The following is a 13,528-nucleotide window of genomic DNA, read 5'->3' as shown; positions in this document are numbered from 1 at the left end:
TCTCATTGTTGAAGTTGTTAACAAAGATATTAAGTGGTTAAAAATATTGCTGTCAGGAAGATTTCTTCTGTTATCATTTTTAGGACTGAGGTGAGGGTCACCAGGCAGTTGGACATTTATGTGTGGTGTTCCTTCTTGCCCTTCTTGAGGATGGCCATGACAGTTTCCTTTTTCAGTCCTCAAAAGGATCCCCCAATTTCCACAATATTTCCTCTGTACCATTTGTCAGTATTTCTGTTAACATACTCAGGAGTGACCTACATTTTCCATGGTCTTTTGCTGCAGATGTAGCTATGGGTGAACGATTCTTATTGGCCATACCATCCCTTGCCAGTTTCAGCTCCACCTGGGCTTTGGCTTTCCTTGCCCCTGCAGTGTGGGCAAGGTTTCTGTAGTCCTCCTGGGTAGCCCATCACCACTTCCACCTTCTGTTCACTTTCTTTTTGTGTTTGAGCTCAGTCAGGGATTCCACGTTCAGCCAAGTCAGCCTTCTGCCACGTCTGCTGCACTTCCCACTCCGTCAGGGTGGGTTGCTCTCATGCTTTGAAGAGGTTTTCCTTGAAGATCAAGGAACTCCCCTGTGCCTTTCTGCACCCCAGGAGAGTCATCCATGACATTACACCTGCTAGTTCCCCAAGCAAGCCAAACTGCTCTCCTGACGTTCAGAATCGTTGTCTTTGATGCGCTCATGAAAGCTTGGTTGCTTGTGCACCACCAGTTGCCCATCAGGGTGCTTAAAGTCCTCCAGGATGACCAGGGCCTTTGATTGTGAAGCAATAAACACCCGCAGCAGTGTCCTCCTTGTTGGCCTCTCTGATTCTTACCCATAAGCATTAGCTTTCAGCGAACCTCTGACCTGTTCAGCAGCAAAGCTCCATGCATAGAAGTCTTGAGAAATAAATCTGACTCATTAGTGTCTTGCGAGGAAAATCCTGTTTTCTGAGCATGCATTTTAACACTTTTTCATCCTATACAGTGTTTTTTCTAGCAGAAATGTATTTTTTCCGATAGACAAAAGCCCCTCTTGAAACTCTTTTGGACTCAGAAGATTTGGGGCATCGTAATAACTTAAGCATATGCTTAATAGCATTTCTCAATGGGGGATTGGTTGGTATAAAGTCTTCATGCGTATCTGTGGACGGAAGGAGTTAATAGCATGCTTCAAGTCTTAAGTGCCAATGTAAAGCACTTACTGAATTGATGTATTTTTTCAGTTGCACTTTTCGCTTTGCGCTTTCAGCAGTTCAAAAGTTGGGATACTGAAATCACTCATCTTGACCTCAGTCGTCTTCTGTGTTAATGAAATGCCCTGTGCTGTTGCTTATGAGTTAGGCCATTAGCCCGGGACTCGGAAGTGTTATTTCTGGCTCTGCAATTATCTTACTGCTGCAATTTTCCTATCTGAATTGGGCATAACAAAGCTTTCCTTCTTTGCAGAATGCTTTGAGATTTGATGATGAAAAGTGCTATATAAGCGTTCGATATTGTTATGTGGACAAATACACTTTGTTTGCACGGCTTGACCATCTTACAAGTAAGTGGAGAGTTGATGACCAAATCAAGATTAGAACTGAACTAATGAGTTACAATGAACAACTTCAGTCTATTGACTTTATTTTTGCTTCTGCTTGAAAGTCATTAACTTTTAGAAGTCAATCTGTAGAGAAATTTTTAGTCTGTAAATCATTTGCCGGTTGGGTTTAGAAATATTCTAAGTTTGCTTGTTTTGTGGTTTCACTTATCATTTTAGATGCCAAATAAATTACTGATTAGTTTGTATGATCGTTAGCAATCTGAACATAGAATTGCATTTTTATAAGGTTAAGTTTCCAATTTCAGTGCTGGGCATTTTTTTCAAGTGTATTTAAAAGACATTTCCAGGGAAAAAAATCCTGAAAATTACAGATTAACAATGAACAATCTTTATATCAGGAAAAGAGTATTCCTTCATTAAAATTATAATCTGTTGTGAACAGGGCAGCAGCAAAATAGACAATTTTAAAAATATTTTCAAAAAGCTTTCTACACCTAGTCTCATGGGTTAGGTCCTTCTGAACTTTGTGAGTTCATCTATCATGGCAGCTTGCATATGATTGACTTCTGTGTTGTAGAGTGGAAAAAAAACCATCCTCAGTTAAATTTGCATACTGCTCAACTAAAATTTTTAACCAGGAAACATTAGGAAAATAGTTTGTTAGGTGGTGTAAATAAAAATAGCTTCAACAAAACTACGCTGATTTATCCTGGTTGAAGATTTGCTCTGGATTATCTGAGAATGACTGTGTGTTTTGGCACGTGGGTATGAATAGTTGAAATCTAATTTGTATCTGGAAAACACAGAAATAATTTTTATGGCTGTATTCTTTCCTGAAACCCCAGTAGGAATGCACGGGTCTCAAAAAATGGTGGAAATTCTTCAGCCAGCATGTAGATGTTCACGATGCGGCCTTACTAGCTCAGGAGAAATCCTTTTCTCAGCCCACGTGCCGTTCAGTTTGCACATACTCCGTGTTGGAGACGTTGTAAAGCAAAGTTGTGTTGTGTGTTAGAAGGTTATTAAAATCAAGTTAAAGTGCGCTCTATACCTTGGGGACTTTAAATGCAAAATCATTTTAACTAATAAGCAGGTACTAAGTGTGCCAAATTTTACCCCAAGGTATGCGTGGGCTCCTGTGATGGTGTCGGTTTTGCTCGCTGACTTTTATTGACTATCAGGATTTATTGACCCAAGAGGGAAACATTGACAGAGGTGATTCCTACCAGTCACAGTTTTCCTAAGGGGACAATAACACCTGGTGCTCACTGTAAATTTAAACCCAATGCCTGCATGCGTATCGTGGTACGGGGTTTAACACTGAACGTTTACCTACCGTGATCGCGCGGCAGTGCCGTACGTGAGACCTGAGTGCTTTTGCACAGACCCTGACATTTTCTTTAGGGAAAAATATCTGTGATGTGCCCGGTTAGTGACAAGCCCGCGTGACAGAGAGTGTGTGCATGTGTATGCGTTAGCCTCTGTATGTATGTTAAAGCCGAGGTGATTTTCTTCTGGTAACCATTCTAATAGCTTTTAATGCCACACATCCATATTGCTAAGTTCACTACAGACCTGAATTATGTACCATCAAAGCACTATAACATTTCTTATGCCTGAGTAATCATGGACCAGAATCTGGCCCAATATGCTTGATCATGGCTGCTTTCTTTCATTGGTCCAGTAAATCACAGAAGTTGTTGGCTAACATCGTGTGATGGTCTTAGATAGCTATGACTAGTACTTCAAGGCTCTCTTCATATTCTGGTAGTCCTTTCAGTAATAAATAAACAGATATTTGAGCACCTTGCAACATTGTGCTTGCAGTAATTATGACCCACCTTATTCTAAATATGAGACTGACCCAAAACACAATATTCACTTTTTTTCCTGGTGGGAAAACTGAAATGTTGGCAAAGCATGTCTACTAAAATGTACATCTTAATTTTATTCCTGTAAAATCAGTACTTTCCTACTGTTGCTAAAAAGAAGATACTCGTATTATTTAAGAAGTAGAAAAACTGCTGTACTCGCTTTCCTCGGTAGCACTGCAGCTTTGTTGGGTTGTATTCATAATGCACGTGGGTAAAATTAGATCTAAAAATGTTTCTGTAATAATTAAGAGCTCCTTTTCTCTCTTGCTCTCTTTTTCTCAACCCATATTAATTTTACGTACTTGGGATTAGTCTGAAGATGTCATTGCAAATACTCCCTGCAGCACACTTGCACTTACGTGGGATCCATAAGCTGTAAGGACGGCAACCTCTTGCTATGACTGCAGTTTACCCGTTCCATCCTGTGCTATTTTCCAAGCTGGTTAATGCATCTTTTTATTCTTTGGCAAAACTTCCTCCTTGAAAAACCTCCTGCTATTGTAGCAATAGGACGAGGGGCAATGGTTTTAAACTAGAGCAGGGTAGGTTTAGACGAGACATTAGGAAGAAGCTCTTTACAATGAGGGTGGTGAGACACTGGCACAGGTTGCCCACAGAGGTGATGGAGGCCCCATCCCTGGAGACGTTCAAGGCCAGGCTTGATGAGGCTCTGAGCAACCTGATCTAGTTAAAGATGTCGCTGCTCACTGCAGGGGGGTTGGACTAGATGACCTTTAAAGGTCCCTTCCAACCCAACACGTTCTGTGAGTCTAGGATTCTGATATGCACAAGTGAAGCTTATTCCTCATTCGTGGTGGTGCTGGAGCTGATGGGAACGCTGCTCAGGCCTGGGATGCTGGGATTTGGGTCCTTTCATCCCTTTGCTGCCCCGGCGTCACACGATGTGCTCTGCAGTGGGTGTGTGCACCGCGAGACAGAGTCAGCTCTCAGCAGGTCTGATGTGCGGAGCCCAGCACCGACAGAGTGCAGCCAAAGCAGCATTAGAGCTTCATCCTGGCCAGCCCTCCCCTTTTGATACCATTCTGCTTTGTCAAGTCCTGCAGGCCAAACCCAGGAATTATTTTTATCGGCATTGTGGGGCTGTGCAGCAGGCATGATTCAAGTAATGATTCCTCTAGGATAGGAGGAAATGGCCTCAAGTTGCTCCAGGGTAGGTTTAGATTGGATATTAGGAAAAATTTCTTCACCGCAAGGGTTGTCAAGCATTGGAACAGGCTGCCCAGGGAAGTAGTTGAATTGCCACCCCTGGAGGTATTTAAAAGCTGGGCAGACGTGGTGCTGAGGGACATGGGTTAGTGGTAGTTTTGGCAGTGTTGGGTTGATGGTTGGACTCGATCTTAAAGGTCCCTTCCAACCTAGATGATTCTATGATTCTAATATTTAAATATTTAGTTTCTTGTTTTCAAAACATTATCCGACCCTGACTCGGAGGCTTGTACTTCATAGATGCATGTATTTTTTAGAGAGAAATGGATGGATGAAATGTGAAGGTCACATTGCAGCAGGGACCACTCGTCCCTTCTCCAGTCTGTTCCTGCTCTGCAGTCAGTGGATGGAGGGGCCCGGGAAGCTGCTCCTGCCATCTGTGGCATGGCCAGAGGCAGCAGGCGATGCCAGCATAATCCTGGCTGCAGCATTTGCTTCTGGTCCTGCTCAGAGACCAAGCAGCCCCGGAGTAGCTCGGCACAGGGATCAGAGATGCCTTAAAGCCATCTTTGTTCCCTGCTGCTTTTCCCCTTCTCTGCACCATGCACAACTCGGCTGAAATACAGTGTCAAATTCAATGAACGGCCAGCTGAGTGAATTAAAGTGTGAACTGCATTCCCTCGCTTAGAAATCTGTCAGCTCCCTCTAACCTTTTGGAAAATTGAAGGACTAAAGTGGCTGTACTTGCAGAACATCATAACAACAAAATGCCATTGCGAAGCAGAAGCAGCACTGGGAATCCAGACACGCAGACGCTTTGCCTGTACCCACGGAGGAAGAAGATTGTCTTTTTATTTCTCATCTTTGAAAATCCCAACAGATTTACAAGAGCAGGGCACTTAACCACTTTGATTCAGGCCACGAGGTCTCTAGAACTGTCGTCATAAATCCCAGTTTGTAAGGTTGCAGATTTTTCCCTTGTAGTACACAAGGCATGAAAAGCCAAACAGCAGGTTACGTTTTCAACATAGGCTGGGAAACGGGTTTTTTAAGACATACATTGTTTCAGTAATTCTTTTCCAGTGTAGCACTAGAAGCAATCTTTCTAGAGCTTTTTTGCAGGCGCAAATTTTCTGCAGCCTAGAAATGGCCACATGGATACGTCTGTGCACAGTGGTAATAACAGCGCGTAGCCCGGAGTGCCACACATCAGCTTCTTGGCCTCATGGTTGATTTTTAAACTTAAGTTCCGTGATTGAGACAGAGAGCTGTTTATCTGCACAAAGGAAGCAAGAGCCATCTGTGCGTGTTGTCTAGGTGTTACACAGGAGGAATGACGATGCTTTCCTACCAACAGCATCACCCCAGATGGGACACGGACCACCCACTCCTAATTCTTCCTACACGTTACAGAAGAGACTTGGGCAAAATGATGAATAACCTCCAGGTGATGCACATCACCAGGAGCTTAGATCACCTTCCCCATGGAATTGCAATATCAGCACATGGAATACTGGATTTGAGGTGGAAGATGATTGTGGAGGTCTATGGACAGCCTAGTTCCTTCAGCGGGACAGTACTGATGGCTCACTGGTGAAAACCAGAAGTGATTCCCCTTAGCAGTCTTTGAGCTGAAGCTGCACTTGAGCCCTGAAATCAGCTCTGCTCCTACTCTGCCCTTTTAATGTTAAACACTTCTAGTGTTTTTGGGGAGTGATGAATTCTTCCTGTCTGTTTATACTGTGCCTGAAAGAAAAAGAACTGCTATAAATTGTCTGGTTCTAATAAACCCTATAAAAACACTGGGTGATACAGACTAGGTTACTAATACTGCACCTTGTGGGGCTTTTTTTCCAAGTTTTCACATACTTCTCACTGGAACCATTTTTGATATAAATCCTTTCCTTCAATCTGTGAGCTCTATTTACCCTTCCTCTGTCTGTGCATTACACTGATAACTTCAGTCCCACTGACTTTCTCTCCAGGAAATTCCATTAAGATTTTCTTTCAGCAAAAGTGAGTAGCCCTTCAGAAATCCTTTATCAGGTCTGTTCTTTCCTGTTGTGGTTTGCCTCTGCTGCTTTTCTTTTTTTTCTTTTTTTTTTTTTTTTCCCCATGGATAGCTGTAATTTAAAGCTTACTAGATCGATAAGTCCAAGATACACAACATAAATGGGAGAAGCAGACAAACAGCCGGTAAAGATAGGAGACAGCTGATTAAAAAGAATTCAGCTATAAAGCATTTGAGTTGCTATTCTCTGCTGTGATTTTTTTTGAGTTAGATTAAAAAGTAGGGGGAGGGGGACATAAAAATTGTAATTCCCTCCTCCCTCAAAATCTCTGATTAAAATAATGTTGAAATTCCTCTTTCGTTTTTTTCCATGTCTCTAAATAAAAAGTGGATTTCTTTTTTTTTTTTTATTTGGAGTAGATGTTTTAATCAATTACAAGTGAATTGGCTTAATATAGAGATAGCGGGGGGAAATGTAATGGCAAGAAGTCTGGACCTGATGTAATAGCAGCATCTCTGGCCTTGAACTCTTTAAATCCAGTCCTGAGATAAACTGAAGTCCTGAAAATAGCCTCTATTTTACACTGTTTCACGGCATAGGGATTTTCTGCTCTGCTTTGCAAGCCCTGGTGGATGTGCGTGGGACTGGGTTTGGGTTTGCTGTGTTTTCTAGCCGAGACGTGTCTTGCAATCCTTGGACCAGGCTGCCACAGCTTTGTTGGGTTCTGCCCAGCTGGCACAAGCTGTAGACCAGGCAATTTGCATTTGGCATTACAAATCGCAGTTACGTTACTTTGTGAAGGTAAAGACGCTATAAAAGGCTGAGTGTAGTGCCAGCAGGAGAGTAAACATTTCTGAGCTAAAGCCTTGAATAGAAGTCAAGAAGGATTAAGGTGCAGCTGAAAGTAGAATTGAGGTTCCTAAATCACTGCAGAGCTTTAGAAAATGTTCTCTGTTCACATCAGAAAGAATAATTTATTGACAAAGGGGTTGAACTTTAAAAGTTATGCGCTTGTGAATTGTGTTTCAGTGAAATTGCATGCAGCTTTTGACGGGGAGGTTTGTGTAAATGTCCTCTCTGTGTCCATAACCACAGAAACTATGTGAAAGACTAGAGATGCGTATGGCAGTAAGCATACGGACATCTATGTGTGCTAGATTTGGCTATATATGCACCAAAATAGCCAAGAGACATTACAATATGATTTTAAAAAGCTATGGGAAAGGAGGTGCTGTGCACGTGTGCACTTTGGAAGAAGGATTGGGACTGTCCGTGGGGAAATAAGTCTGTCTGCAACTGGTGAAATGAGACCAGATAAAGAGATTATCAAATAGTGACAAGAAAGAAAATAGGTTAGCTGAATTTCTCTTTATCGCTTCTTTTCCCTTAAGACATCTCACTGAATATCGTGTCATTCGTACAGAGAGTCTGGAAAGAAAATAACTTTTAAAGGTGACCCACAAAGGAGAAAAAGCAAAAAAGAAAAAAAAAAAAAAAAGGAGAAAATGGTGCTTGTGTGCTTCTTTTGCTCCTTGGTGGCATGGGAATATGGCCCGGGATTTACACTCTGTGTGTGTGTGTGTGCACTCTCTTTTGGGAGAGCAAGAAAAGTGGTCTCAAAGCTCCGAAGCCTTCCCATTGCCTTTGCTGCTCCCAGGATGTAGCGGAGCATCCGATGGGAAGGGAGCAGGATGCTGAACAGGGATTACAGCCCCTGGTGTACCAGGGCTCAGCCAGGAGGGAATATTGTGGCACTGGTTCAGTAGCGGAGCTGTACCGTGTCCACGTATCCCAGAGATGGATACAGAAATGCAGCTCTTTGTCAATGTGTTTGAAGTAGGGGGAATGGTATTGAACCACCAAAAAAAATTAAGGAATTTATTTCCTGTTGAACACACTTTTCTTTCATGGGCTTTTTAAAATTTCTTTTATTTTAAATGAAAGTAAATATTGAAAATAACTTTGAAATCTTTTTTCACACTAGTGGACTATAGGCGGGCAATAATGTAAGTGAATAATAAGATTAATTGCTTCTGGTTTTGTGTTATCTAGTGATTCCATTGAAAGCTGAATCTTATCTGGTTGGTGCTATATAAACACTTCACAGGCTTTAGAAAGCTTGTAATCTAAGTAGGCAAGAAAGGCAAAAAGAGAGAGGGGAAACAGAGGTGCAGAGAAGTGACTCGTTCCAAGGTCACAAACCAGATTTAGAATAAGAATCAGGTCTTCTCACTTCAGCCCATTTTTCTATTCCATGGGGTATGTTGCTTCTGTTATTCAAATATGGAAAAAAAAAACCCAAACCTGTTCTTTTCCAGTCAAATGGAGGGCAGAGAGAATGAGATCAGACGTGAACTCGGTGACACAGAGGGGAAGAAAAAAAAAAGTAAACAAAGGAATTGTACTGATATAGATGCTATTTTTAGATAAATTCAATGTATGACATACCATTACTCAAATCACAAATTTGTCTTTCTCTCTAGATGCAGTAAACTGGGGAGAACGGTTCAGATGTAAAACTGCAAATTGACCATGCATTGATGAAGAAGCAGCTGCATGTGCTGGTTAGAAATTATTCTTATTTTTTTAAAAATTAAGTCTTCGTCATTTGGATGTAAATTTTATTTATCTTTGTTTCGGAATCATAACATTTTTTCTATAAAAGTATAAACATGTGTGTGTCTATTTCTTTGTGCATGTATGTGTTCTGGAATAATTCCATGTGATTTTAATTACTTGGAGGATGTGAGCACGCTTTCAAAGGCTGAAAGCTCTCTAATGTCAGATGGAACTTGTTTGTCTTCTCTTTTTACACGTTAAGCAAACAGTAATTTGTCATTATGTGTGGCTGAGCCCTAAGCTTGGTTTTATCCGGGTGTAGCATCTTATTGGTAAGGAGCTTGCGATTTTACATTTTAAAAAACCCCTCAAATCTATTTCGTCCTTCAACCTGTAGGAAAAGGTAATTACTCTATTCTGATTGTTTCAAAGGAGATCTTCCATTCTGCTTTCCAGCAGCTGGTGGTGGTGGCCATCAGCAGAGAGTTACCCCAAACTCTGGTGGAGGGCCTGGGTGCAGAGTGGCGGATGGACCTTGCCTTTCTTTAAAGTACCCCTGGGGCACGTCCAAGAGAAATAGCGGAAGAGCAGGGCCTTAGTGGTGGCGTTGCCAACCACTGTTCATCGGTGAAAAATGGTCTTGGAGCACGGAGTTATTTATGTCTTGGGTTTCTCTAGGATTGCTTGTTACCAGGGGATTTCAGTGCCCATGGACCCTTCCTGTGGTGAGATGTGCTCGGAGGAAATAATCACACTGGCAAGGGATTTCTTATCTTTTTTTCCTTCTTTTTTTTTATTTAAATCCTATTCATAAAAAAAAAAAAAGAAAAACACCACACAAAAATCAACCACTATAATTTTGTTTTCTGTTTCTTGTTTGTGGCTGATGAAAGGGGATTCTGTGCTACCAATACATGGAGTTTAAATATGCATTTCTCGTTAACTTTTATTAATGGGAGCTCTAAAGCTAAAGCTTTGTGTATAATGGGAATTATTTACACTGTAACTTTCTTTTGGGGTAGCATTTATTGGGATTTTCTGTATTCTGCTTACTGGCCGGCTGAGTTTCATTTTGCGTATTTTTGTGGTCTGTAAAATTCACAATGACAAAGTTATTGGTAAAATATAATCTGTCTGAATGTTGCTTTAACAAACTTTTTTGTAAAATATTTTTATTCTTTTATTATACCCGTTGATAAATTTATTTTTCCTTACAGCTAGTGATTTTTTCAAGTAGAAAATAATTTACTAATTTCTGATAAACCCTGACTAATCAGGCAGTGGGATTCAGATTCTGTGTGAATCTAGATCTCCATAAAATCTGGTTCTATTTTGACTCATCTCTCTTTAGGAGCAGTTCAGAACTGAAAGTCTCGCTTTCTTGTCAGTTTGTAAGTTGTCTTATAAACTTTCCCTCTTTCAAGACCAGCCATCTGGAAAGGTCACCATGTGAAGGCTGGCTATAGGTATGCATGAGCAATGAGAATAAAGCTTTACTCTGCTTTTCTTGTGGGACACTCTGTCTTGTTTCTTCTTACACAGCCCCAAAAAATGCATAATTTTTTTTTTCTTTTGCCTTTTTTTTTAATTATGTTTTTTCTTTTTTTGTCTGTTCAGTATTTTGTCTTTTGGCCTGTCACTTTTTAATTTTTGCCTGCCTTTTTTTTTTTTTTTTTTTTCATTTTTTCTTTTACCCTCCCTGCAGAAACCTTCTCCTGTATTCTCTGCGAGAGTATCCCATGGGCTGAGCTATTCTAGTTCAAGGGAGAACTACTGGAAGTGCAGGCATAACATTCCGAGTGTGGACTTGAGCAGATTTCTGTATAGAATCATAGAATAATTTAGGTTGGAAAAGACCCTTAAGATCATTGAGTTCAAGCATTAACCTGACACTGCCAAGTCCACCACTAACTGTGTCCCTCAGCACCACGTCTACACGTCTCCTTGTGACCTCTTTGCCCTGTGTGACCAGAGATTGAACCCGAGGCCATTCAGATGGGGCTTTAGACTTAATTTAATCTATGCTCTGATGTCTCCCCCACGACTAACTGCATTTACTCACGATCTTTTTATTTCAAAGTATTTCTCCTCTTTGTCAGAGAGGGGAATTCTAATTGAGATTTCATTGCGTTTAACTGTGTGATGAAGTTCCTATATTTAGAGTTCATGAGTCTATTACCTCTTAAAAGATATTTGGCAATGTGAAAGTTAGTACTCATTTGTTTTTAATTTAAAATTCAGGGCATGATATGTGAAGTTGTATTTATAAGGAGGATACACCGTCATGTCATTTTCTACTTGCTTAAAAGCCAAATAACTGGTTAAGAAAGCTCCCATCCTGAGGAGAAGAAAGGGCTCATTAAAAACATTAGCTGATATAGAACAAATTGAGCTTCAGCGCCCTGCATAAAGATTATAATAACTGTAATAATAAATGAATTAATAATGCATTAAAGGAGAATTCCTCCAGTCAGATTGTCACACGCTTATCCTTGAAAATTGACTTCAGTGAGGTGTGTCACATGAGCTAATGACCTTAACTGATGGATTCGGGATTTTTCCACGCTCCAAAATCCTCTTAAATCCGTATTTCTGTAGTTTTGACAGTTAGTCGTCTGGACAGACATGACGTAAGTAGGACTGTTTGGTGTTGCGAGCCAGGAGGTAGCTCTTTGCTGAAACAAAGTGATCTCTAGTTTTAACCTCAGGTAATCGGAGTTGGTTAAATCCTGACCTCTTGCAAGGGAAAATCAGGTTATTGAAGCGGTGCTGCAGGCTGCACAGTGACACCAGAGGCGCGCAAATCTCGGGCTGATGTGGCTTCAAAAATTTATAGAGCCTCCACCATCTGAAGAGCTTCCGTAAAGGTGAAGCTTTTGGGTGAAGCTCACGTGTATGTATTGCCAGCATATTCTCTCTGCCAAAACTGCCGATGAACTATCACCAAACCGCTGCTGTGTGGAATGATGGGGCTGTTCCCGTGCTCCGTGGGATGTAATGTGGTCCGAGTGCAGCTCAGGCTGGCATCTTCCCGTCTGCCTCTGCCAGGGCTGAACTGGGAGAAGTGGGCATGAGAAGTGCCCACTGAGGTACTAGATGGGAAATAACTTGAAATAGCATTGTATCTGAAAATCCCACCAAGTTATGGGTTATAAATATCGCCAGATTATCAGGATGTAGGAATAAATGGTCAAGTTCAGCACTGAAAAACAGGCTTCAACAGGGTTTCAGTGGTGGAAGTGTAGGTGCTGACGTATATCTCTAGACACAGCAGAAAAGTGAGAGATTGGCGATTTCATAGGAATCCCCTGGGTAAGGACTGGGTTTATAATGGTTATTAGACACCTGGGCTATGCTGGGGAAAAATTGCATTAAGGGAATTGATTATCCAGACATTGTAAGCCTGTGCTGGTAGTAAACTGCATCTTTAGGTATCTGGTTACCTTTGAAATGAATCTGCTAGTCACTTTGGAAAACTGAAAGGGCTCCCCTAAACCTGAGTGCTGCTGAAGATGGAGCTTACGTGAGCCATGAGGTGGTTAATTTTTAGAATCTTAAAATAATTGAGGCTGGAAGTGATCTGAGGAGGCTGTTTGGGTGCTTCACTTCAAAAAGGAGTGTATGGGTTCCGAATAGAGATTATGGGAAACATTTGTCCTATTGCTGTGTGTCCCACTGATGCTTCTGTATGTCCCCATTTATACCTGCAAATAGGTGTTTGTAGGTGTTCGTTTGGATATGCAAACACTAAGCTTTGCCTATGAAAGCAAAATTCCTTCTGGGATGCTTTTCTGGAGAGTCATTGAAAATTCATCTCGTATTTTCTTTAAAAAAAAAAAAAAAGTCTCATTCAGCATAAAAAGGCAAACAAAAGGACAACATCAATGGGTTTCTCATCAGTGCTTTGCATCATGCTAATGCCATAGCCAACAGTACATTCTGTAGGGATTATCCTGGAACAAAGGAAATTATACCAAAGGTTTTATTCCAGGAGACTTTGAGTTTGCTTGTTGAGTCATGCAATGTGGGGTTTGCTTTATTTGTTGACTAATGTGAGGCTATCTGAACAGTTGCTCTGGTTTGCACGGGGATTCTTCTCTTCCCCAATGTGTTGTTTTACTTTGGTATGTTGTTGGATACATACCAGAAAAACAGTAAGATATCAAACAAGGGTAATGCATTAATGTATCAAACTGTCATGGCTCAAACAACCAACTGGAGTGTTGTCTGTGCATCATGTGAAGTGGTCACTCAGGGAGCTGAAAGCCCAACTCTTTTTTTCAACCCTGCAAGCAATAAAAGACACAGCAGTGCTGAGGATGTTGAATTTTGGAACAGAACAAACAGGTACCTGCTATAGGAAACCGCTAAAATAGCGATAG

General features: G+C 41.1%; 1 protein-coding gene across 9 annotated transcripts in view; it reads left to right on the top strand.

The window, feature by feature from the left end:
• Positions 1 to 13,528, top strand: part of CHL1 (cell adhesion molecule L1 like) — a 143,228-nt gene that overhangs the window by 23,721 nt on the left and 105,979 nt on the right. For 6 of the 9 annotated variants that reach the window (XM_063347662.1, XM_063347665.1, XM_063347671.1 and 3 more), the window contains exon 2: positions 9,071 to 9,151. The exons of the other annotated variants lie outside the window; for them this stretch is intronic. The gene's annotated coding sequence lies outside the window, so the exon portion shown is untranslated. The remainder of the gene's footprint in view (positions 1 to 9,070; positions 9,152 to 13,528) is intronic. 9 annotated transcript variants of the gene reach the window in all.

The sequence above is a fragment of the Chroicocephalus ridibundus genome, chromosome 10, assembly GCF_963924245.1.
Source record: "Chroicocephalus ridibundus chromosome 10, bChrRid1.1, whole genome shotgun sequence".
NCBI lineage: Eukaryota > Metazoa > Chordata > Aves > Charadriiformes > Laridae > Chroicocephalus > Chroicocephalus ridibundus.
This window is presented reverse-complemented; position numbering and strand designations above follow the sequence as displayed.